Source organism: Rissa tridactyla, chromosome 3 (genome assembly GCF_028500815.1).
Source record: "Rissa tridactyla isolate bRisTri1 chromosome 3, bRisTri1.patW.cur.20221130, whole genome shotgun sequence".
Taxonomy (NCBI): domain Eukaryota; kingdom Metazoa; phylum Chordata; class Aves; order Charadriiformes; family Laridae; genus Rissa; species Rissa tridactyla.
In genome coordinates this window covers 120,969,224-120,993,050 of record NC_071468.1, presented here as the reverse complement: position 1 = coordinate 120,993,050, position 23,827 = coordinate 120,969,224, and positions in this window count along the sequence as shown.

Here is a 23,827-nt window from a genome sequence, read left to right as displayed (position 1 = left end):
TGTACCAGACATCTACAATTACCTGACCACGGTGCGGTCCCAGATGGGGAAAGACCCTGGTGCGCACCGGCTACCTCCCTGTCCCAACCCAGCCCAGGAGGCAGCCGGGGCTGTTCTGGCAGGTCCCCAGGATGACAAAGTGGGGGACCATTATGCTATAAAGCACTCACTTTTCAGAATAAGAGTAGCCTAGAGAAAAAAAACAAAACAAAAAACAACAAATCCCATCGCCGAGCTTTTGAACAGAGATGAGTGTAGAAGGTCAAGCTGAGGCAAATGGAGTTCATGCTTCCTACAAAGCATGAAATGTACACAAAACCTGAGTTATTTTCGCCATTTCTTTTAGGAAAGGTGAGCTGTACCCTGAACGTGCCTATTTCTCCCTACTGACTCTGAGCCTAAACTGGTAGCTCGGGTACAGGCCGCTACATTGCAAATCTCTGCTTTTTATCGCATTAAGCTCACTGCTTGTAAGAAGAATCACTTGAAACACCAGGAACAGACAGCAGCAGACAGCAAAACCCTCAGGACAGTGACCAACGGGCCATACTAGGACCTGAGCGGACTATCAGAGGTCTCAGGGGTGGTCTGAGAACGCTGACTCGCCTCACCTAAGCAAGCCACAAGCTGTCTACGCTGTGCTGTTTTTATGGAAAGGTGCCTCTTGCTCATTAAGAAAAGAAGAGATGGAGAAGGGCAGAAAAGGGAGAAGTCAGGCAGTTCTCTAATGCTAGAGACCTGGAGGGTAGAGGCGACTTCCAGATGCCCTTCAGAGGGGTCCAGCTTGATGATGATTAGGAGCTCCAAATGTCTCTGAGCTGGTGTCTGCTGTCACAGGTCACCGTGGGGTGCGGGGCTCACCCCTTCTGTCTCCAAGGATCTTAGTCTGATTCAGGTCCCTGGTCTCCTACAGTAGCGGAGCAAGAGAAACTACCTTTTCTGATGCCTTCAGATTTCGGGCTCAGCTGTACTCTAGGATATTGCCCCCCTCCCCATCGATTACTGTGCATAGTGGAGACACCGCTCTTCATTTCTGGGGTCTAAGGATGAGGACAAGCTCGGCTGCTCTGCTTTGGGGCTTTGAAATGGTTTTTAAGTTGAGCACAGGTGTCAGTGCAGACCAGAGAATCCTACAGTGTGCTAAAATGTGAGATAATTAGCGGCTGGTACGTGGATTGAACCCAGCTCCTTGCTCCTGCTGCACACCAGTGCTTGTGGCCTGCTTACACCTTGCACTTCAGTACACGCCCAGATGGTAGCGGTGCCCAGCACACCTTACAGCTGTAGGGGTTTTTTTTGGGTTAAAAAAAAAATAAGTCTTTGGTAACCATTAGTGTAAAAATAACCTCCCACATTTTGTCTTGCTTGTCTCTGCCTGCAATCTTCCTCCTGCCTGTGCCCATAGCAGATCTGTTTCCCTGACCCTGGGACTTAAAAACGCATTTCCTGGAACTCGATTGAAAATTCAGCAGCTAACTCTCAAATAAGTATATTCATGGCTTGAAAATGGGAAAATTCTGGCCAAATCAATTGGCATTGCCTGAATGATACTGCAATTTAAGATAGTAGAATTTGGCTCTGATCAGGAGTGCAGTAGTCCATATCTCAAGGACCATCAAAATACCCATTTCTCAAGGCAGGACTTGTGTTTTCCCTATATTCTCAGACATTCCATGCGGCTTGCAAATCTGTTCGGCGTCAGGGCGTGTGTATAGCCTGTATATGATCCACACCCAGGTCATACAGGTTACAGAAACGCAGGATTGATTGTCTACTGCCCCCAACAGCTGCAGGGAAAAATAACATCTGCATCGACAGCTCCAAGCAGAAACCCCAGGGAGATGGAGGCCATGCGTCCCGAGCATTTCCCTTGGTGCCGTGTCACCCATCGCTGAGTTTGAGAGGCATCAGATACTAAGAGCCCACTGTTTTGAACACATGGAACATAAAAGCTGAGTGCAACGTTTACATTTGTAAACTTACATGTTCTCTTTCTAAAGTTTCCCTTCCGGTGCTCAATTTGATACGTGAGCGCAGAGGAGTCACCTCTTGCTTCCCGCCGAGATGACTATGCCGGGAAGGATCTTTGTAGCTTGCCATCAAAGCGGCAGACAGGCAGCTGGGGAACATCCACATCTGGGTGTGCTGGTGTTTTATTGCATGTTGCATTCCATATAAATTCCATATGGAGGCAAAAAAATCATTTTGGACTTGGTACCTCCTCCACGCCAATAGCTTAATGAGGAGAGTTTTGTTTTGTTGTTTTCCTAAAGGAGAGCTGCAGTCCAAGTGCATTATTATGGGTTTGCACATTGCTGCGCTCTTAATATCAAAGCTTTCGTTTGGCCGGAGGCTTCCTTCCCTGTGGGGGAAGGGTTGCTGGGTGAGTGCTGTAGGTTACACAATGTTTTCCCCAGCAGAAAGGCAAAGCGCGTGAGTTGGAGTCTGTTGTGATAATGCACGAGAGGAAGTCAAAAGCGAGTCTGTGTGGCAAAGGGAACCTACAAATGAGATAGCATGCAGCGTCTCCTGTAACGTAACTGTTCTCAGATTGCAGCCTGATGGCCAATTCCTGTATGCCTATTAGAGCAAGAAATGGGAAAACAGACAAAATAGAAACATTCACAAGACGTCCATTTACAGTTACAAAATGTCCACTTTAATGATCGAAGTATTCTTTGTTGGATTCTGAGGAGAAGGATTTGGGGCTGTTGATTGATGAGAAGCTCAATGTGAGCCGGCAACGTGCACTCGCAGCCCAGAAAGCCAACCGCATCCTGGGCTGCATCCAAAGCGGCATGGTCAGCAGGGCGAGGGAGGGGATTCTGCCCCTCTACTCTGCTCCGGTGAGATGCCATATGGACTATTGTGTCCAGCTCTGGAGCCCTCAGCACAGGAAAGACATGGACCTGTTGGAGCAGGTCCAGAGGAGGCCACAAAGATGATCAGAGGACTGGAGCACCTCTCCCATGAGGACAGGTTGAGAGTTGGCGTTGTTCAACCTGGAGAAGAGAAGGCTCCGAGGAGACCTTATAGCAACCTTCCAGTACTTGAAGGGGGCTTGTAAGAAAGATGAGGAGGGACTCTTTATGGGGGAGTGTAGCCATAGGACGAGGGGTAATGGTTTTAAACTGGAAGAAGGGAGAGTTAGATTAGATATTAGGAAGAAATTTTTCTCTCTGAGGGTGGTGAGGCACTGGAACAGGTTGCCCAGAGAAGCTGTGGCTGCCCCATCCCTGGAGGTGTTCAAGGCCAGGCTGGATGGGGCTTGGAGCAGCCTGGTCTAGTGGGAGGTGTCCCTGCCCAGGGCAGAGGGGTTGGAACTAGATGATCTTTAAGGTCCCCTCCAACTCAAACCATTCTATGATCCCATGAACCCTCTGGATTAATTGCATGCTCCTCAGTAGCACTGAGTGGTTTTAACTGGGTGATACACTTGCACGTAGTCAGGAGAAGACTCTGACCAGAAATGATGGCAACATGAGTAAACAAGACCCATAAAATTTGGAGAAGAAAAGATTTTTGTTGTCCAGGTTGGAGACAGTAAAAGCAGGCTGCATAGTTCTGTCTTTGTTATGCGAAGTTGGGAAATAAATCCAACCTGTCCCAGCATCAGCCCGCTGTGTCATCCTCCTTCTCTGGAAAATTAGGGTAACTACCAGGAGAAGGTTCCTGACAGTGGTTTTTAATTAGCTGGCAGAAGAGTTTCTCAAAGGAAATAACAATCCATTTGCAGGGACTTCTCCTGCTATTAACTCAAAACATTGTTTTTCCCGTACAAATGCAATGAGGCTGACACCAAATTCTTCCCCGTTTTTGATGTAATATTACTTATGCTAAATGGGGATATAGTGCATATTTTTAGGAAGGATTATTTGCACGAATCGATCATAACAATCAAAATCACACATTATGAGCGGTGGAAGAAATCATTCCCTTTTCTCTTAACTCTCTGGTCACCGCCATAGGAATCTTGTACCTACACACATTTTTTACCGTTGTTTTGCAGTGCAGAAATGGGACGCAAGAAAGTCTTGCAAAATAGGCAAACATCCTCCACCAAAACAGCAGTGCCGGGATATTGATTGCGTTCTCATTTAAATGTGCCATGCACGCTTTCCGCACCACACATTTACTCACAACCGTCTTCACAAGAGTGGAAAATCTGACAAGTAATTTTCTGTGGGGACATAAAAATGCAGGACGAAAACCTCTAAGCGGCGTGGTCTTTAAGGAGCAGTCATCCGTTGAGCTAAAGCTATATCCAATATTACAGTATCTTGCTGATAGATGACATAAAACAAATTTGTTACTTAGAGAGGCATGTTGATTGGCTTCACGCTGGGTGCGCATGGAGAAAGACATCTAGACTCTCTTTTATCCAGATGGAATTCCTAAGTCAATCAAATAAACATAATAATAATAAGGTTAATCTGGTCTTTACTCATTCAAGAGAGAAAAGCAGAGATGTGGATCTAATTACGTAAATATTGTAAAATCAGTTTGCGTTTATCTCTTTCCACATCTCCTTGGTACAGCCCTAGTTCAACATGCTTAACACGGTCCTTTTTGGTCTGAATGATTTAATTCTGAAGCTAAAAACATTCAAGATTTGTTTGAACAAGAAAATCTTGTTTTCTTTGGAGCATTCTGAACTGGGCATAATTACAGTGTTGCGAATGCGATGCTCTGCTTAAGGAGCTGTCAGCATTTCCATATTAAACCTTTATTTTGGGGGGTTAACAGAATTGCCAGAAAAAGGGGGAAAAAAAAAAAGAAAGAGTGGAAAAGAGGGGTCCATTATAGCCTGAAACTTAGTGTTTAGGTTTTTAATCCAGGAGGGAGGTTTCGAAATCAAATTGTGCAGAATTAATGTGCACTGTATGCTTGCAAAACTGCTCATGTCACTTTTTTCATCCTTTTTAAAAAAATAAAATCATCCCACAATAAAGCCCACTTATTTTGCTTACTTCTACTGTACACTGCTCTTTAAAGTTAATGTCATTTCCATACAATACCCCCAATGTAATATGCCTTAGAGGCAGCATAGATTGAATAAGTGACTTGGAGCCAGGGACTCCCAAGTTTATAATTTAGCCGCTGACTCACTGTGTGGCCTCAGGCAAACCACGTAACTTCTATGTCCTCATCTATGGTATGGTCTCAATTTTCCATTGTGTTGCACAACATGTAAGGAGCTCTGCTTGTGTTCAATAGGAGCTTAACCCGATGGTGAGTGGGTTACAGGATCCTTGTAGAGGATATGAGACTTAGCGCAGCTCCCGTCTACCAGGTTTCGTCTATTCAGTTCAGTCTGTGGGAGATCGGTCTTCATGGAGCTAGTCCAGGTGGGCATTCGGTGGAGGCGTCTCCATCCGCGATTTCTGAGTCGCGGGGAACAGGCTGTCTCGGTGCTGACACTGAAATAATAATCTTCAGAAACTTAAGCAGAATAACTGGGAGGTTGTCTTGACTGAATGCGTAGGCTGCTCTGCATTGGACCTGCAGGAGACAGATAATGTTGACCCTTTCAGCTTTCCTTAGCTCTTTATGGGCTTCTGCACTACCCTTTCATGTCTGAGATTTTCCTCTAACATTTGCCTTTGCATACAGTGGAGAATCAAACTCCTGTTGTATATTATTCTAGTCACGTGGAGAGGAGAACATGGACAGCTTGTGTAGATAGTGGATGAGGGACAGAGAGACTTTTTCCTAAAGAACAGCAACCCCTAAGAAGTAGGTTCTTCAGCATTTAGCCAGGCCTGGGAAGGGCCCTTTTGCAGCAAGTCCTGGCTTGGTGTAGACCTCTGTGAATGATAAGGCCTTTGTGGGTCATGAGAATAGAAATATAAATAGAGAAGAGACTGTTTTGGTCATCATTTCTAGTCCTCCATATTGCAGGCAAATGTACACTGATGGTAAGTTCAGATGCGTCTGCAGAACATTTGCTACCCAGACCACAAGACATCCCATCTCCCAGACCCCTATAGCCATCTACAGATCTGCAATAAAAGACGAAGCGTTGCAGCTGAGATGCATCATGGAAGGAGAACACAAAAGACTCAATGGGCTGCCAGTGGCCTGGGTCAAGAACAGGGAAGACACGGTGAGACTGGGCAGATCTAGAGAGACAGGGGCTCACAGACAGCTTTCCCCTCTCTGAAAGAACCTTTGTTCAGCCAAAGAGGATCATGAAGAACACCCTGGCTTCAAAAAACATCCCCCCTCTTCTTCCTTCCCCATCTACACAAGCTGCCAATATCTGATTGCGTTTTGTCCTCACGCAAACATTTCTTTTGTACAACATCTTGTAGCACAAGCCCTGCAGATTCACCACACATTTTGTGAAGAACCATGTCTTTGGGTGGGTTTTTTTTGAATCTTCCACTTAATAGTTTCATGTGGTGCCTTTGTGGTCTTGTCCTGGAAGACAGCTTACCTCAAAGGGAGTTTTTCTTGACAGGTTTTTATTTTTAATAGCTAGAGACCCGCTAATGTCCTTGTACTCTTCTCCATATTGCCCATGTAGGAGTGCTCATGTGGTCCCAGTTTTCTGTGGAATGGGAATTATAGTGTACAGTATCATCCAATATATATGGGATTATAAAACACAGGAAATCCCACCGTGATCCAGTATTCCCTGCCAGTTAACAAAATGGTTTTATGGCTCTGAGCAGACGTGTCACTACAACAAGGATCTGGATTTGTGTGCTGCCTTTAAACACTCTTTTTCATCTTTAATTTGGATCCCAAACTGAACTGTTGGAAACTCTTCTTAGCATGAGATACTTGTAGAAAAATCTTTTATTGTGAATGTGGGAAATATTTTGAAATATTTTGTTTGTTTGGGCTGTTTCAACACTGAGCTGTGTTTACAGTTGTTCTTCATTCACCTTGTGGAAGTTGTTTTATTCTGGTTGTTTTCTTGCTGGCTGGGCTTCCTTGTTGGAGTGAATCTCCATTGCTTCGCAACAGATACGCAGATCTCAACACGTACGTGTAACTCCAGCTAAAGCAGATTCATGTCAGGTTGGCTTGACCTACAGTAGTTTTATTTTGCTTAGAACTGACCCGAACAATTTTCAGATCACATTGACCCAAAGTTAAATGCTTTCCTTCGGTTCTCCTGAGGGAAAACGGAAACATTTCAGGAAAATCAAGCTTTTCCTAGGGGCAACACTGTCTTCGTACCAAAACAAATTTGGAATTGAAAAAAAACCCCAAATTGGGAAATTCCTGAGTGGCTCTACTTGCCCATTCTCTTGGTCTGATGTGAATGCTCTAGAGCTATGCTGCTATATCGAAAAGGACACCATTTCAATCCACGGGAAACAGCCGTGTTTTAATTCAGCATTACACTACTAAAGAGGTTTTTCTTCTGCCATCTAGTCAATGTTAGCCAGCCCGCTGACTAGTCTAACAAAGTGTGAGAGAACCTCGTAAAATTAGGGTGCACTACCAAAATTAGAGTGGGTGATAACCCTAAAAATTAATACCTACAAAGCGCTGTACAGCCAGGAGGCTGGTGGAAACAAAAGCCATGCTCCTTTCTGCTGGAAAACATGTAAAATTGACACCGTGTGCCAGATTTTATAGTGGTTTGTAGGATTTGTAAAACACACTGCAAGTAGCACTTGCTAAAACTGTGCAGCTCGAGACCTGTGGAGAGAAAGATATCTGCAGGAATGGGGAAGAGCAGTGTCAGCTTTTCGAGAGAGGCTCTTTGGGATGCCGTGGTGGGTGAATAAATGGTGCTGTGGTTTGGTTGTCAAAGGCAACGGCAGAGGCAGAAGGTTGGGGTGGTTTATAAATTAATTCATCTTTGGTTTGGAGGACAAGACTTTACTCTTATACTTAATGCATGGAGGTAATATTAAGAAGAGCCGAATGCCTATAAAGCTCAGCTATTGACTTTTTGAATTATCAGCCATCTGAACCTCACAAAAGTGACTGCAACATTCGTGTACTGCCGAGTGGCTTTCATTGAAGACCTCTGCAATGCCACTAGAGCTGGACAGACTTTTCAAACATGGTATTTTTTTATCTATTCCTTTTGCTAACTACATTTCCAAAGAGGATCCTGAACTTTTCCCTAAAGCCAGTCTTGCACATAATTAAATTCAAGCTTCCTCCCTCCCAGAGAGATGGGGACACCCATGTTACAGTGCTGCCAGCTCATTGGGTACCAGTTGGCAGACGATGCTGGTACTGGAAGAAATTATATTCCACCACCACCGCTCCATGGTTCTGCCTTTGTGTTATGTTCACATCCCGCCAACCCAAAAGCATGAGGGACCAGAAGCAGTGCTGGACCAGAGCTTCGCTCATGGCCACATGGGTGTCTCCAAGCCACCTGGCCTGCTAGGAAAAAAGACGACTTTCTCTTTAATAACAGATGGTGGTAGTGAGACATGAAAATTAGGACATATTTTCATTTGATATTGGAATATCATGAGCATCAGTTATTTTGGGAAGGAGTCCAAAAAATACTTGGAGAGAGTCTAAAACTGCAGATGAATCCGCAGGTTTATTTTATTGGGTGATTTCAGTTCTGCCAAATATTTGTAGTGTAAAGAAATCATAAAAATTGCTGGTGGTCCTCGCCTGGCGGGTACTTCTCACATATTTGAGACAGTTGTACGAACTGTGACAAGAATGTTTGATCTATTAGCTTAAAAACAAATTAGAGTCTTCAAGAGAAATAAATGAAGTATAGATGGTAGAAATACATTTCTCTTATCTTAGAGAGACCAGGAATTTTTGCCCCCGGGCTTTATTTGCATTTAATTATCGCAGTTTGGATTTCCTCTACTGCATGCATGGAGGTTTAGTCTGTCTCATTCCATCCTCTGTTCTGAAATAACATTAGTACCTGTTAATGATTATCATTGTCAATTATGTATTCTGGTTACATGCACATTATAAGAAATATCAGTTTGTTTTAATAAATCTTCAAAAGGCAGCCTAAACCTGTGCCTTATCTCCTTTCTGCTTTGTAATTTATTTGTTTTTACGGTTGTGATATATGAAAGACACTGCGTGCTCCCAGCGACTGTGAATGGGTATCTACTCAGCACTTGAATACTGAGATGACAGACAGAAAAGGTTTTATTTAACACAGCTTTCCAAATGAACCGAGAGGGTCATGTATCTCAAAGATAGACCGAGAAAGAAGTGAGGAACACAGGTCTGGAAATCCAAAGACTCAGTTATATGCATAAAAGAGAGGAAACCTAGATGTACAGTGAACCCCTAGGTGGTTTAGCATGACACGGGCTAAGTTGCAGAGTAGCTGATGCTCACCATGTAGAAATCCTGCTTTTTCTAACTTCAGTTATTCTTTGCTAGGATAATAATTTCACTATGATCCTGACCTGGCAAAGGACTGATTGCCTCACTTCCCATTGGTGTGTAGAGAACAAGGACAGTCCCATATGAAATTTTTTCACTGCATTTTTAAGAAGAATTTTGGTTTGAGTTGTGCAAAATTCATGTTTATGCTGTTTGTCCATGCAAATTTTCGGGATTATTTTTATTCGCTGGACCGGCACTGAAAAGTCCACTCCAAAAGGAACACTTTAACCAAGCATTCTTTATGTGGTCTTCAATTAATAAATAGGAATACGCTTTTCTAACCCTGTGGGTAATGATTTTTCTGCTTGCTGCTACTGTATGTAACCTAAATGAATGGGGCATTTGTATACTGTCCTTTCATCTGGGATATCAAAGCACTTTATAAATATGGACCAATTGGGCTGATGTGCAACCACTGAATTGTGGCCTTCTCGGAGGTGGCATGCGGTTGACATTTTGGCTGGCAAAGCACATTTGAACTTCAGAAATTGTTGGTTTTCTCAGATGAGATAGGCTTGGAGGTGAGAGGCCGTAAGACTATCTGAATTGCTCTCTAACACATACCTGCCCCAACACTGGGAAGCAACACCACTACCTACTTTCCAGCTAGATAGAGTATGGGCTTGGCTAAGAGCGTGGCCAAAGCATCTTCCATCACTGGATCACTAATTTTAATTCAGCCCAAGGTGGTGGCTGTCAAAAATTATTACCATATGGTAAGCTGGTAAATTGCCACAAGAAAATGAGCTTGGTGGTCCCAGATTAGTTTCATATGGACAGGTGTCTACACCACAAAACCACCATCATAACTGCTACTAGCTGTTGGGTTTCAGAAGGGAGGTCCAGAACTGAACGGGCGGTGGTACCACAAGTGATGCTTCTAGAGGTGAGATCTCGAGGCCAGAGAGACGAGACTGTTTGTATCTGTTGAGGTGTTTCTTGACATGTGTGACAACTTCAGTTTCCTGAGCTGTCAACAACTAGTTTGGATTCTCCATCGTTGTTGTGGCAAGTGCTTTCTCTTACCTTTGCACAGAGGCCCTATCCCTCCCCTGCTTCTACCCCGTTAAATAGATGCCACAAAAAATTTCAGTGCGGAGTGTGTATTGAAGGTATTAAGTTCAGACCACACATGTAGTCTTTAAGGTCTTTGGTATGACTTGGAAAAGCCTGCAGGAACACAGGACTGGAAGGACCTTCTGGGTCACTGATCCCAACCTCCTGCTATTGCAGGCTTTCGCTTTGCATAATCCTTTTGAAAAGCTGACTAATCTCCAAAAATGTGGACAATCACAGGAAACCTCGAAAGCCCTCTGTATAAAAAAAGTGTCAAATCTGTTTTGCACTTCTCTAACACCTTTCATCCAAAACTTGTAATGAGTTTTGCAAACATGGAGTTAAGAATTGCCATGCCAGTGAGGGGGAAGAATTATCCTTACTGTATTCGGGAGGGAGAATTTGGGAGACAGCAAAACTGTGAAGCAAATAGCAATTCTCATTCAGACAAAGGTTTTAGTGGCTTGAGGACTCTGGCTGCAATGGAGATAACCAAGTCCATACAACCAAATCGATTAGACAGCTAGGAATTAAAATCAGAGTTCCTGACTCTCTTTTTACCGATCTTTTAACGACTGAAAAACAGCCCAAGATTTTCCACCTGTCAGCCTCTTTCTAGAAGAAATAGATACTACACCCTATTTCTCACGTGGAATAAAATTAGCATCATCATATATCATAGTTAAGTATACTCCAGGTGGGCAGGAGATTCTGTTATAATGAGGGAAGACCATCAGCAGCAGATCGCAGGGTTTTTTTAATCTATAGACGATACAGCCGAACCCTCAAAGAGAGATGAGCTTCCTGCATTTCCACATCATGAGAAAAAAGTAACTGAATTCGTCCTCAAACCCATGAAAGCACATATTCCTTCTGTAGGAAGAATGAATCCTGGGAAAAGTACTGTGTGGTATATTTCAGGGAAATATTTCACTTACACCTCTAAGCCAAATTCTACTCTCAGTCCCATTGACTCTTGACTCAATTTGACCTCTCTGATTTGCTAGCACATTTTTTTTAAACTTATAAATGTAATTGATGGCAGAGTATGGCCCTGGGGCTATTTATCTATCAGCAGATCATGGTATAGTTGTAAGGAATATCAACAGCATTAGGAAGTGGAGAAACCAGTGCCCACAACCTTGAAGCACCACTGCTTAGACACTGTTTCAGGTTACCGGTGCTAAGATAAGAAAACAGATCACCTTTGATCAACACATCTCATAGAGTTTTCTTAAAATTTGTTACTTTAGGGGCTGATCCCACGGTTAGATTGAATTGCTAGTTTGCTAAACGAATCTAATTCAGCACTGGAAGAGGGAATGCATGCAATCCTTATCTCTTGTGCAGAAGCTATGTTGTCAAAAGTTAGTAAAACTGTGCTTGTTTGCAAAGTATTTGGAGTTGAGGGTTCCTGGGAGGAAGTGAAATCCGGGATAAAGAGCAGGGTCCGAATGCTGATGCACCCAGTTGCACTGAGAAGGATCAGCCCCAAAGATCTGCAATACTTGGAGTAAGCGACTGGGAAGTTTGAAGGATTTTATTTGCCTCTATTGATAAAGGAAGGAAGAAAAAGAAAATGCAACTGGCTGTAGAGTAAGTTTTCTCAGGCGATGGCTGTTAGAACGGCTCATTTCATACAGCATCTCTACAGTACACATGTAAGAAAGAAAGACGAATCTGTGAATTCAAGCAAAATTCAAGGAACAGCTCTTTGGCGAATAGGTAGTGGGGCTTTCTTATTTTCCCAGAGTGTCTGTCCTCACAATGCATCAGGAAGTTTGGGGGTGAAAAGGAATGACCTGCAGAGAGAAGGGGAGCTTTCTGGGGCTCTGAGAGTATAGGCTTGCTGGCTCTGTAGAGATGCTTGGCGTTGCACTGGACTTTTGGTTTCCCAAAGCAGGCCTGGCCGTGAGTTGGTGGTCGTAAACTCATAGAATCATAGAATGGTTAGAGATGAAAGGGACTTTAAAGATCATCTAGTTCCAACCCCCCTGTCACAGGCAGGGACACCTCCCACCAGACCAGGCTGCTCAAAGCCCCATCCAGCCTGGCCTTGAACACCTCCAGGGATGGGGCAGCCACAGCTTCCCTGGGCAACCTGTTCCAGTGTCTCACCACCCTCACAGTAAAGAATTTCTTCCAAATATCTCACCTAAATCACCTCTCTTTCAGTTTAAAACCGTTACCCCTCGCCTTATCGTTCCACTCCCTGATAGAAATTCCCACTCCATCTGTCCTGTAGGCCCCCTTTAGGTACTGGAAGGGGCTATAAGGTCCCCCTGGAACCTTCTCTTCTCCAGGTTGAACAAACAGCATCCCCTGCTAATGCTCCCTTGGCCAGGAAAAGGGGATCTACAGCCCCCTGCACCTCTGTCCCTGACAGACTAACAAGTTTCCATGCTCTCTCTCAGAGAGACTGAGCAGCAATGTTGTCTCTAAACAGGCTCCCTGTCTCTGTGGCAATATAATCAACATCTACGGGATAGATGTATAGATGGATAAAAGTGGTTTTTGGTTGGTTTTGTAGTTGGTTTTTTTTGCCCTGGAAGACTTAATTCTCTCCTTTCTGAGGCAGGATCCTACGTGAGTTTACTCATTGACTCATTTATGGACTTCGGCAGCTGTACCTCGGCTCTTTCACATTGCTGCTTCGCCAGCCTGTCTCTCCTCACATTCCTGGTGGCGTCCAGGTTCCTTCTGACCTTGGTCTCCTCATAGCTCTGGGCTAGGGCAGACTACCCGACTCACAGTCCTTGTTAAAGACTAAATGGTGTCTTTTTACAGCTCATTTTCTTTCCATGATGTTAATCAAGCAGTCCTCCTTTTACAAGGCAGCTGACCCTATGGTCTTTCTTCCTCTTGGTGCGCTGAAGATTCCCCATGCTGCCAGAATCCCCCTCCTTCCCCTTTTTAAGGCAGTCCCATACATGAAGTAAGCGGCTCCCCCAGAAAAGAGAGAAGCTTCTTGACATAGAGGGAAGCCTTCCCTGACAAGGGTGCACGTATTGTGTCCTTAAAAAACTTCCTCTTACCATTAAAATACACTATGGGAGATATCTGTGTATTTCTATTAGAGATGAGTCCAAACCATGAGGCTGGATCCGAACTTAGTCAAACGATGAGGTTGCTTAAAGTCGGGAGTACGGATCTCCATGTGTGCTTTTTGGCTTGAGCTGCTCTCCTGTTTGCACAGCGTCACACAAAGGGCATCACCGCGCTGGTGGGAAAGCTGCTGACACAACTAAGAAACCGAGTGGTAAAGGCTTGTCATCAAAACCAACAAACCTGAAGGCAAAACCTGGTGGCGTGAGTAATTGCGACCCCCTGCCCAGCCACACGGAGCAAACTTTCTCTTCTCAATAATCACCAGGTTTTATGAAAGAAAAAAAAAAAAATGAATTGCAGATGAAGCACAGCGCAAAATTTCCCTGCATTCCTCTTACTGGGGAAAAAGAAAAAAGTCTCCTTCTTTGGACGTAGTCTGTGTATGTCTTTGCTGTGTACCGAGCTGCAAACGGTGGCCTCTCATTTCATTAATTGACAAACACCATCCCCTAAACCTTTCCAGACACAGTCATTTTATTTTCTCAGGTTTACTCAGTGGTTCTTACTGAGGTTTACATTTTTCCACGCATGTGCTGAGAATAAACTTGCCTCTACGATCTCATCTCTTGTGCTATGAGAAGTTTTGATAATGTAATTCATGAGCAACTTCATTTGCTGGGTCTTTTTCTTTTTGCAAGTCTCCTGGCTTTGGCTATTTACTCCTCTCTTTGCAGCAAACTGCCCTGTTTCCCAAATACCACAGGACTTTCTGAACTGCAGCATTTCATTCCATTTGTCTCTCTTTTTAAGGGGCTGATCTGTCTTAAAGAAATTTTTCTCATTTAAAAATAATTTTGCTGTGGTTTTACAGTCAGCATGGTTCCCCCCCCCAGAAAAAAAAAAAAACAAACAAAAAAAATCCCTGCAGGCCTATTTCCTCTCCTTCTCCCATGATTACACTGGTGTAATGACACTGATGCCAATGGAATTATTCCTGTTTTACACTGGTATATTTGAGACCAAGGTCTGTAGGATGGGACATACTCAACACCTTCACAAAATCCTATGGGGGACTGGGCCAGAAGGGTATCTCCATCTATCAAAAGTGGTCTCAAAGTGTTTTTTCATCTTCAGTCTCTCAAACAGAGGAATATAATCATCCACCAGCAGGACGCAACAACCCCCAGGGTGACATCGAGCAATAGGTTTCACGTGGAGAACAAGGCAAAAGCAGCACAACACGGCCCTTTAGGAATGTAAGCAAGGACTACAGTGTCCAGCCGAAATTAGTGTTACTATTTGCCTCGTGGAAACGCTTGGGAAGCCCAGCCAAGTGCAAGGCTCCAGTCTACTAGAGCCGCCGCAGTGAGGGCAGTCTCTGTTCCCCAGCGCTTGCAGTCCCAGTGACAAATAGCAATCAGACCGCGGGCCAGCGAGAAGTTGAGCCAGGCAGAACTAAAATATCCCTGTTGGAGTGCGGTCCCATGAGGCCAGTGTTATGTCTTAGCAGAAACAAAGAGAAGAGCACATTTCCAGTCTCAAAGACTTCTCTGTCCCATTAAGGAAAAATCCAGACTACAATTAGAAAAAAAACAAGAAAAAAGAGACGCAGATGCAATGCGCCAGTTTGCGTCCAAAATGCGGCCTAAAAAAAGAGGGCATGCTCCCAGGAGAAGGCTGTGAGCACCCTCTTGGGCTGACGGCTCCGGCTACCTTGCTCAGGAGGGTGGCAACGCGACCCCAGAGAGAGAGACCATCCCTCCCCCAAACCCAGAGCCGCTGGGTAAATATTGACTCAGAGCGAGGAGTGGCTGAATCACTCCTTCCTGCCCTGCCGAGGTGTCTCCCTCCACCCAGCCAGCGTCCAAGCCCACCCTGCACAGCCCATAATATGACGGGAGTTGGTACCCGTGGTGATCAAAGGATGTGGACTCAGACGGAGAGACAAGAATGCCTCTGTTTGTGCAGGGCTGACGTGTTTGTTTGCTCTCTGAGTGGGCAACGTCTCCTCCAGTTGGTTATTTAGGAGGACACGTGGTGGGAAGGGTGGGTAGGTGAAGGGACGAGGGACTGGGTGACGTTCTTCCATCCTTGTCATGTGCATCAGACCCCAAATTCTCTGACTGCTGGTACACAGCTGGTAAAGGTGTTGTGCCGTACGCTGTTCGTGGTAAAGCAAGGGCCTGGGTTCATGAAATCGTTGCCCCGAGGTGCATTGAAGCAACAGCAAATTTGTGACAAGGAGTAGGAAAAAGTCCAACTGTCTCAGTTGTCCAACCGTTGACAGCTCAGGATTCAACGATAGGATGAAAAGATCTGGATCATATCTCTAGATCTATTCAGTTCCTAATCTAAGGGTATTAAAGCAAAGCACAGGGAAGACCTGGGAGCCCATTGGCGGTGACCACTGACTGGAGATGTGAGTGGGTGCCATGAACATCTGGGTGGCTACTGGCTTGTATAATTGGACTGGGCGTAGGGGAAGGCTGAGTTTACTGTTGCAAGCACAGGTCTGGGTTTCATTTCAAGTCTGCTGCAGATTTCCTAACTGGGTCACTGTGCCAGCCTGTAACACAGAAATTACATGTTCCGCCTGCACCAAGCTGTCACAAGGCTCAAGGCCTGAAGGTTTCAAAACTGGTTGAAGATCTCCAAGAAAAAGGGCTGTGTAAGAAAGAGCATACGCTATGGATCTCTTTGTATACGCTACATTACCAAAAGCGCTGTATTTATATATTTCAAAACTGGGCACTGGGTTACATTTTCATTCCCCAGTACAAAGGCAAATACATTCCAAACAAAGCAATGTTGTTTCAACAAAGCAAGGGTTGAAATCTCTCCAGGGCTTCATTCTGTCTCATTTAGATCGGGCATAAGATCTTAAAGCAGAGTTTAGTGGTCGGCCGATCATGTTCCTCTGGGAAATGACAGAGTGGTAATTCAAAAAGGGTAGTGAAGTACAGCATTGTCTTGGTCTGCAGGACTGTTCTTCAATAAAACCAGCGGCTCACCCAGCTTACAGGAGAACATTTTGTTCCAAAGGAGCTGTGGCTCTTCATTAAACAAAAGAATTCACCTCCGGCTAGACTTGGGTGTAAAATGAAAATGTTGTTGGAGACAAAATGTCTTTGTGAAGACAGCATTTCCATGATGCCTGCCACGATTGCCCGGGCATATCTAGCAGTTGAAATGAAAGGACGAGAGGTACGTCTCCAGGGCACCGAATCAGCATTTCTTAAAAATTTTTTTCAGGCTTGGGAGGTGGTTTCATTTCAGGCCAGGGGCCCCAAGGAGGAGATAAGCAGCCTGGGTCCCATCTGGCCATGGGCTGGCACTCACCCACTCTGCAGTGAGGACCCAGATTCAATCACAAGTGAATTGAATCTTTCAGGACTTTCCCGAAAGCCTTTCCTTAGAGTAAACAAGTTCTCCCATGCCTGACACAGGAGATTGGGAAAGAATCCCAGGGTATCTAAATACAAAAAATTATGAGATATGCCTCCGACCCTCCTGACACACTTGGGAAAGTTCACAAATAGCAAAGATGCAGTAGGGTCATTCAGGGAAATAATTCATGTCCAGACTGGCATAACTCAGGTGTTCAGATATGGCTGTTTCCCCCCTAGATTTACTCCGTAGGAAAGATATAGCCTATGCGGTTCCTCAGTGTATGAAGATGAGAAAAAGCGCCTCAGGCTATGCAGTTTCAGGGGATTTTCATTACAAGATTATTTTCCAAAAAATGGCACCATCCCACTGAGGATGAAGCATGCTGGGAAATATATGACAATTTAATGAATTCCATTAGTTCATTCCTACTTTTGTTGTATACTTAAGGCAAGATCATTCCCTTGTCATCTTCAGATCACCTAGGGACTCTTTATTGTACAGCCAAAGTGTCCACCTTTAGCTTGACAAGATTTTTTGGCCTGCAGACTCTTAGGCAGTGCAACAGCCGAGCTAATCTTGCTTAAACACTCTCTTGGGCTATGTCTAATCATGGTCTCCTACTCAGCCTCTCTCTCTTTCACCCAAACATTGATCACCAAGGAGGGCCAACAGCCTTGTTTCTGCTCGAGATGGGACAAGCACTCTTTTTCATCACCTCTTCCATTTAAGTACTGGGTTTCCGGGGCCTGAGAAATGGTACAAGATAAGGAACACTGGCCCATTGGTCTGTTACGGGTTAAAATTCCTATGTAGACTCTAAGGCTTAGCAGAAACGTAGTGCTGGGGCAGTCAGATGGTAAATAACTGGGAAAAGATATGGTTACTGTGCTTGAGTGGGGAACATTGCTGTGACCAGCCTTTGGGAGGGACAATTCAGCTAAAGTATAACATGGCAAAGGTTCAGGGTAACTCATTGCGGATGTAGTTTGTTTCATTAATCGTGCCAAGAAGAGCCATGAGGTGTAGGCAACAGAGGCCTGTCCACTGCTGGCTGAACAATGTCCTTACTGGACGTTCTGTAGGAACCTGAAATCTCATTGACTCATGTGTACTGAATTTCCAGACTTGACTCACTGGCTACTAAAACCATAAGATTGCATGGTGTGTCTCGTATTTTTCCTGGAACAAAAAGAGCTGGTTAATATAACTACATTTGGTTAATTAACATCTGAATCTATTTTGAAATCTCCAGAGCATATATGTAAAGAACTTAAACTAATCTCAAACCAGCAAAGAAAAAAAAAAAAACAAACCCTGAACTGTCTGGAACTTCAGGATTCGTTTCTATAGTGTTCCTGGTTGCCTCAGACTTTGGGCATACGGCAAAAGATACACATCTTCTGTGTCTCTAAGTACCTGCTGAATTTCATGTGATCATGGACTTATTGTAGGGCCACGTGTGGCAGGAAGTGCTATTGAGAAAGGTACAAAGAGTAGATACACAGGTGGTTTCAGAGGAAATGCTATCTGGCTGATTAGTATCAAAAACCTGCTGTGTAAATGGAAAAACTTCCTCACACAATGCAAAACTAACCTGAGAAACTCATTGCTATAGGAGTTAATCAAGACTAAAACCTTGCCAAAGAACAAGAAAAGAGAAAAGAAGAAGAAAAAAGAAAAAGAAAAAAAAAAAAAACAACAGGAAAAATAAAAATAATAAAAAAGCAGAGGGGATGTTTACAAGGCTAATAAGAACATAATAAGGACGTTTAGAAACACAATAGTACTTATTAAGGAAAGAAAACAAGACTCTTAGAAGAATTAAACATGTTGGAAAGGCTATCTGCTTCAAGACAGGAAAAACCTTTTGGTGAAGATAATGGCCAGATTCAAAGACGTAATGAAGTACCAGCTCCACTTTCAGTTGTAGTCCATACAGTTGCAGTCCATTTTGAGCCTGATCTTAAATCAAATTTACTGGCCTGCATTATATAAAAGGTGATCGTAGACAGTGGAAACATCTGTCCTGGGCCAAAAACCTGATTCATTAATGGAACGTCGAGAAAATTTCCTACGGCAGACAATGGCATAACTGTTACTGACGGCTTTTTGATAGATTCCCTTGCGGCAGCATTTACTGACCATTGACAGAGGCAAAACACAGGACAAAATGGACAATGTGGTCTGATGAATTATATTGCTTTCTTCTCCTTATTGTTTCTTGTCGGCTACCTGGAAGTAGCTTTCAGTATTATTTTAGTTTCAGAGGACTGAAACACTCTCTCCAGGCACTTCTCCGTCCTCAGTAAGTTTCTGGGAAGGGAAGTACAGGAGGGTGGAGAAGAGAAGACGTCCTTGCACGGCTATGGGGAGCGCTGGGCAGGCAGTCTCCTTAAACACAACGGATTTTCCTGCTGTGCCTTATTTCTGCGCTGCAAATGGGAGGGAAAAAAAAATCATCCCCAATTTAAGAAGATGCGTTGATAGAGGGGTAGGATAAAGGAGCCATCAGAGGGCTGCATTGGCAATGTCAGTTGATGGGGAAGATGAAAGTGGCCTTTGCTCCTGGCTCCATTGTGGACTTCTGTCCAGGCATTTCATTTTTCATGTATTTCATTCTGGCCCCCATAAAGTGCAGCCAGTGTGAGACTCGTCTGTGCAGTGTTTTGAGCACAGCGGGAAAAATGTGTTAGGCAATGAATATTGTCATGAGGAATTGCCTGCTGCCCAACAATATTACCTCTCCAACGTGCCTACCTCCTCTTTTCCTGTTCCCTCCCCACGCCGAGATGTCAGGGCATCCTTAGGGACTCTTCTTTCGGGAAAATAACAGGAGCTGCTGATCACTTCAAAAAGTCTGGCTTTGTCCCATAGGTGTCAAAGAAGGACCTCAGGTTCCTGGAAAATCTGGTCCCAAATGAGTGTAAAAATGCACATTTTGTCAGGAAGTGAATAAAATCTCACTGAAATTAAGCCAGGGACAAAGATGAAAAAGCAGATGGCCCATGACAAACTGTGAGAACAAATTTGTTCGCATGACATGGGAATAAGTATGTACTCATAACAGACTATTACTCAAGAAATTTTGAAAGAGCACAACTCCACAGGAGTCATAACGTGATTAGTCACATAAAGCCCAGTCCAGCTAGGCCTGGTGTGTTATACCTGAAAGAAGAGAAACAGAGCCCAATTAAAAAAAAAAAAACAAAACCAAAAAAAAACCAAAGAAAAGTATTCCAAAGAGATGCATGGTTTTATGAAGTCAGAAAAACTCGTAAGCGAATTGAAATCTGTAGAGTAGCTCGTGGATTGCTATTAGGTTGGTTAAAAGCAAGAGGGCAGAGGAAGAAGCCTTGCTGAAGTGACTCAACCAGTAGGTTTTTAATTTGACAGCACAGAGACGGACTTGGGGTATTTTTGGTGAAACGTCTCAGACTCTGGGACAGACTTTGTCACGTGCCCCATTACAGCATGGTTCTGGTAATCTGCAATTATTTCTGAAATATCTTTTTTTTTTATTATTATTTTTTATTGTGGGAGCGACGAGTGGGAATGAGCTCCAAAACCAGAGCAATGGAGCTGATTTTTAACGCTGTGATCTATTGATGTGGTTTTTCAAATTAATAATTCGTACAAGGCCCCTGATCTTGAGTGGGCTTATTTAATTACATGAAATCACCTTTGTCATTGAAGATTGCAATACCTTGGTATATATGATATTTTGGGATATCTCCATGTATCCAGAGAGGAGCGGATTCCTAGGATATAAAAGTGATTTGCTTTATCTAAAAAAAAAATTAACAATTAGCTTGCCTAATGCTTTTATGAATTTTCCACGCATTTCCAAGCTGCTCAACCAAAAACACATCAGTGTTCAGAGCTAGTTTAGATTTTTGCCAAAGAAAAGATACTAGAGGCAACATCTAGAACCAAATTCAGTTTCTGAAATCACGCATACGCAAACACGGATCCTGAAGTGCTCACACGGATGTTTTTGTTCATTCCTATTCTACTGTAGTGTCCGGTAGTCTCCTTGCTCAATGCTGTAATTTAATCCCTTCTAAACTTGATTTACAGCTGGAAGCCCTTCTAAGCTTGGCTGCGGACCAGCAGTGGGAAGCAATGCCACCCTGTACCTGAATCAACCCTGAGCAGCGCAGGAGGGATGGCTCCAGATTCCGATCCCAAAGACGGGCTTTGTCGGTGCAAAAGCAGTACCGCCCTCGCTTACGCAGACGTTGCTATTGGACTTTCATTTACCACAGACTGTTAGGACTTCAGTTTCACTTCTTACCAGACAGAGGGGACAGGCGTATATTTAGACTTTCTTGGGAAGCAGCTGCAAAACGAAGTGGGAGTGCATGCACGCACTGGGTCGCACAGGCGCACAGGCACACGCTGCTGGCTTCAGAGCAACTTCATAGACCCGAGCAGAAAGGATGGTGCACCAAGGCCTCCTGCAGGTTGCTGTATCACTGAAGGGATTGCATTACTCATTTCAACATCTTAACATCCTTATCATCGAAATGGGTTGTTCAGTGCTGACCCACTTGAAAGATTATCACCTTCTGAACCACTAGCTCATTTCTTGAAGCACTCTAGGGGTCCAAGTCTCTGCTCTCTTTCACGTTAAAACTTATCTCCATGGTTTTATGCCTTCCACGGGAAGACAGAAGCAACACTACCCATCTACTCTTCTGATGTGATAGGAAATTACTTGCTACGTCTCTAAATAAAGTGAGGAATCCAGCTCACCCAACTTTCAGCCATGTAGAAGTTAGTCAGCCCATCGAAGATGGTTGACTTAGTCCTCCAAGAAGTGCTGGAAGGCAGGGACACTCCAGAGTGTGATCCTCCCATCCTTCTTAGGGACCTGATAACTTGGGATGTCTTGTCCCCAGAGGTCCTTCTTTCCCTGCTGGAGCCAGGATGACTGCTTTGCACTAGGTTCCAGCTAAATGGCTAATGTTAGATGAGCTGAATCCCATGCAGTGTGTTAGCCAGTGGGAAGTCATGTCCTTGTTTTTCCCTTAAGGTTTCTCCTTCACAGACCTTTCCCTTGTTAGCTGACAAAAGACTAAGAAATCAGAGTTTGCAGCAATTTGGCTGCAAGGCAGATGAAATCAGTAGTCAAACAAAAGCAGCTAAGATAGCCAAGACTGCATGAAAACTTAAATGCATGCTCTTCTCATACAGATGAATGCATTTAAAATAAGTTTAGTTTCCCCATTCTCAAAGGGCAGACCATTAATCTTTTGGTAACATCCATCACCATGGGAAGGACAAGCACCAGGAATCCTCTTCTGGAGGTGCTCCTCTCCTGTCTCCTATTATTTTATGACCTGGCTTATTTTTAGTCCTGTGACTTTTTAACACCCCAAGGTCCTCTCAGAGGTGACCTCACAGAAGTTTTCCCTATTACTTGCAAATAGGTAACACAAAGATGTGCGACTGCTTTCTATTTGGGAGACCTGTAGTAGATCCGGAGGGCAGTGAATGTCAGGCATCCACCGTTTCTAAGCTGGGCACTCACCCATCTTATATTTATGCATCTGGTACAGGAGTTCTCTTTTAAAACGTAAGAATTTTCAGTGCATGGCATCCACATCCAAGTTAGTTATCCTACATTATTCCCATCAAAGAGATGAGGACAAATCTTTCTCATTCTGACAATAAAGAGATGATGCTAGACCTATTTAATCCACTGACTGTGAAGAAAGGCTAGAGAACTAGACAAGATGTAGACATCTGTACCGCAGACTGCTAAAGCTAAAGGTGACGTGAATCCCATCTCGGTAAACAAGTTCTCCTAAAGGATAAGGCCAAGCTTCCTATGCACTCAGCAGAAAGAAGAGAGTGACTCTGAGTCTGTTCAGAGAGATACAGCCTATATGTCTTCCCTTTAGGGGCTTTCCCTCTATATACTGCATAGAAAATGCAGGTGCTTTCAGGGAATTTCTTCACTGGGCGTTCACAGTTCAGTTGTTTAGATTAATTGGATCCCAACCAATCAGGGTTTCCAGAGTCCTGGATTAACTACCCTAACTGGAGAAATACCTTTTCTTCTAAGCTACAGGCCTTCCTTGAAGAGTCAGTCTTTGTAAGTAGGAGCATGCTCTAGCACCTACCTATCTTCTGTAGGCTGGGTGTACTAGGGGATGCTAAATCCATGCGCAGGTGGGTTAATATGTTTAAGGAAAGTCACTGTACTTGTTCTAAGCACCTCGTCTTCAACATTTATTTTCTCTGCAGGCATCCATCCAATCCCACTTAGCTACAGCTCCGTCTAGATACAGATCTAACATCCCCATAAATGAGTGTGCACCTGGATGCACCAGTTAAGAAGAATCTCTTTCTGCTGGGGCCGTACAAAAAAGTGAAAAACACAAACACTAGAGTTGTGACGGGTTGCAACATTCAGATAAAACAAACAAAGATAGAGAGGAAGGAAATAAATAGAATCACCCGGTTGTATACAATAAGCAACTGTAGTAGCTTGCTCCATGCTTCATTGTGCTTAGGACTTCCATATTCCTGGGCTTTCTCAAACGTGCCCTAGCACTTTTGCCCATGGAGAAAAAATTATTGACCCTAGCCAACCCTGCTTTGAGCAGGGTTTGAGACTAGAGAGTCTCCAGAGGTCGCTCCCAACATCAGTGATTCTGTCATTCTGCAATTTCCATCATCATTTTGGGTCTTTGGATATCGAACAGTTGAATCAGATCCTGTCCAGACGAGCAGTCATTCTGGGTGCACAGACTGCACTGTGTCAGCTGTGCACATTCCCGGCCATTGATCTGAGCAGTGCAACAGCTTCCACATGTCCTGGATATGCCAGGACCCCTGAACGGGTGCCCAGACGTCCATGTGGAATTTTTTAGATGGCAGTATGGGAGCCTGATCAAGCTGAGCAAGATACATTTAAAAGGCTGCATGGCATAAATAAATTTTACGGGGGGATTAAGGGGATGACAAAGCT